General features: G+C 54.4%; 1 pseudogene; it reads right to left on the reverse strand.

Annotated features, from left to right (window-relative positions):
* LOC117066080 overlaps positions 1 to 1,713 on the reverse strand; it is a 12,857-nt pseudogene extending 11,144 nt beyond the window's left edge.
* Between the last annotated feature and the right edge of the window lie 1,251 nt (positions 1,714 to 2,964).

Raw genomic sequence — 2,964 nt, forward strand, 5'->3', positions numbered from 1 at the left:
GTGAGATGGAGGAAGGGAAGCCCATGGGGCCTTGGAGTGGGAGAGCCCAGGAAGCTGGGCCTGGGGTGCCCCGGAGCCAGCCCCTCCTCTTTCTCCTGTGTCCTGGCTGAGCTCAGGGCTGAATCAGTGATCTGCCCATCACTCAGCAGATCTCAAAAAGTGAAGTCACCCTGGCAGGCAGGAGGAGGAGGAGTTGCCAAGATGGGATGGCTGGCACTTGGCCAACTGCTATGTCCAGAGCCAGCCTGCTGAGGGGTAGGTGGTGTGGGCAGCCAGCCCAAGAGAGGTACCCTAAACCACTGGACCCTCTACTGACTGCCACCCACCCCCGCCAGTCCTTACAGAGCTGGACTTGGCCACAGGGAGCTCCCTTGGGTGCATACAAGCCCCGTTTCTGTTACTAGCAGCTACCCAGGCTTCACACTCAGGCCTATGCCCAGGGAGGGGACACTGTAGGTAGAGAGGGGCTGAGGGGGACTTTGGGTAACAAACAAGCTCCTGTGACAGTCCCCCAGGAGAATGAACAGGGAAGGGGGTGATGCTGTGTCAGGGGCCAAGTGACTTGGTGCAGAGGGTCTGCTGCTGAGCTAAGGCTCTGAACCAGAGCTTGTCATGGCCCAGAAATGAAATGCGAACCCCATGTCAGCCCTGGGCTGGCCCCAGGACCCACTTTAACGGCTCAGGGATTCCCCTGTGGGCTTCAGGCCCTGTGAGATGGAGGTGGAGGGTCCACGGGACCTCCCATGAGGTTGGGTGGGTGGGGAGGGTGCCAGTCATCCTGGGTGGCCACTCAAGCTCTCCATTCCCAGGCAGGAAGCTGCCATCTGGTGAAGAAATGGCAGAGAAAGGCTCAGAGTAGAGGGTGCAGCTGGGCAGGTTCTACCCTCCCTTCTGCCCAGTGCAACAGGAAGCCCCTGGAGAGTGGGACCTCTATTTGCAAATCCCTGAAGGTCCCACAGCGGAAAGAACACAAGATTTGGAGTCAGGTGGACCTGAGCACGCACCATGGCCCTGCCTGACTACTGAGTGACCTTGGCCTTCTGCATTCCACAGCGCAGGGCTTATCACAGCCATGAACCCAGGTCCCTGTGAAAAGCCCGCCCTCCTCAGCCTAGTGGTCTCTGATGTGGTCCCGTCCTTGGCTCCCATGCCCCCTCCTTGGGTTTATAACCCAAGTCACATTGGGACAGCCTCTTCCCATATCTTTTTTTTTTTTTTTTTGAGAGGGAGTCTCGCTCTGTCGCCAGGCTGCTGGAGTGCAGTGGCCTGATCTCAGCTCACTGCAAGCTCTGCCTCCCGGGTTTTCGCCATTCTCCTGCTTCAGCCTCCCGAGTAGCTGGGACTACAGGCGCCCGCCACCTCGCCCGGCTAGTTTTTTTGTATTTTTTAGTAGAGACGGGGTTTCACCGTGTTAGCCAGGATGGTCTCGATCTCCTGACCTCGTGATCCGCCCGTCTCGGCCTCCCAAAGTGCTGGGATTACAGGTTGAGCCACCGCGCCCGGCGCCTCTTCCCATATCTAATCTCATCCCACCACCACCCCAAGAGCTACCTTCTCTTTATCGCCACGTGGTGGAGTCCAGACTCCACTTGGTTAACAGGTCTGTGATCAACACCAGGACCCAAACCTCGTTCGGTCCGGCTGTAGAAACGGCCGTTTCCACTGGCCCATCGCTGAGTCACAGAAAGGCACAGGCCCTAGGAATGCCGACATCGCCTCCCATAAAACCTGACGGGGGAGGAGGAGGATCTAATTTTTGGTGTTAGAAAAACTGTTAAATTGTAATGAACATGCTAGACAAGATGTTCCGGGGACAGGCGCTTGTCAAGCCTTGTCCTGCAGGGGGTGCTATCCACTCAGCGACCCACAACAGCCTTGAGGCTGTTTCCAGCCGGGCTGAGTCCCACATGCTGGGGGATCATTTGCCAGGTATCTACTTGTTAAAATGCTTGCTGTGCTATGAGCAATCCCAGCGAGCTCAGACAAATAACACTGTTATTCAAAATCACAAAACATATATGTAGCCTGCAAAACACACGCAATCATTTCAGAAATAAACCACCATGCTGGGCGCAGCGGCTAACGCCTGTAATCCCAGCACTTTGGGAGGCCGAGGTGGGTGGATCACTTGAGCCCAGGAGTTCAAGACCAGGCTGGACAACAAAGCAAGACCCTGTGTCTACAAAAAATTTTTTAAATTAGCCAGGCATGGTGGTGCACACCTGTAGTCCCAGGAATTCTGGAGGCTGAGGCACGAGTATCACTTGAGCCCAGGAAGTTAAGGCTGCAGTGAGCCAAGATTGTGCCACTGCACTCCTGGGCAACAGAGTACAACCTTGTCAAAATAAAGAAAGAGGCTGGGCGTGGTGTCTCATGACTGTAATCCCACCACTTTGGGAGGCTGAGTTTGGAGGATCACTTGAGCCCAGGAGTTCCAGATTGGGAGGCTGAGGTGGGAGGATCACTTGAGCCCAGGACTTCCAGATTAGATAGGCTCTTGCTCTTTCACCCAGACTGGAGTGCAGTGGTGTGATTTCAGCTTATTGCAGCCTTGACCTCCCAGGCTTAGGCAGTCCTCCCACCTCCTGAGTAGCTGGGAATACATGCATATGCCACTACGTGTGGCTTTTAATTTAATTTAATTTTTTTTTTTTTTTTTGTAGAGGTGGGGGTCTTGCTTTGTTGCCCAGGCTGGTCTTGAATTGCTGGCCTCAAGCAATGTTCCTGCCTTGGCCTTGCTGAGATTACAGTCATGAGCCACCATACCTAGCATCATTTTCTTTTCTATTTGTATTCTTTCTTTCTTTTTTTTTTTTTTAGACAGGGTCTTGCTCTGTCACCCAGGCTGGAGTGCAGTGGCACAATCTTGGCTCACTGCAACCTCTGCCTCCTAGGTTGGAGCGATTCTTGTGCCTCAGTCTCCCTAGTAGCTAGGATTACAGATGTGTGCCACCACGCCCGGCT

Source organism: Trachypithecus francoisi, unplaced genomic scaffold (genome assembly GCF_009764315.1).
Source record: "Trachypithecus francoisi isolate TF-2019V2 unplaced genomic scaffold, Tfra_2.0 Lachesis_group2, whole genome shotgun sequence".
NCBI classification, from domain to species: Eukaryota; Metazoa; Chordata; class Mammalia; order Primates; family Cercopithecidae; genus Trachypithecus; species Trachypithecus francoisi.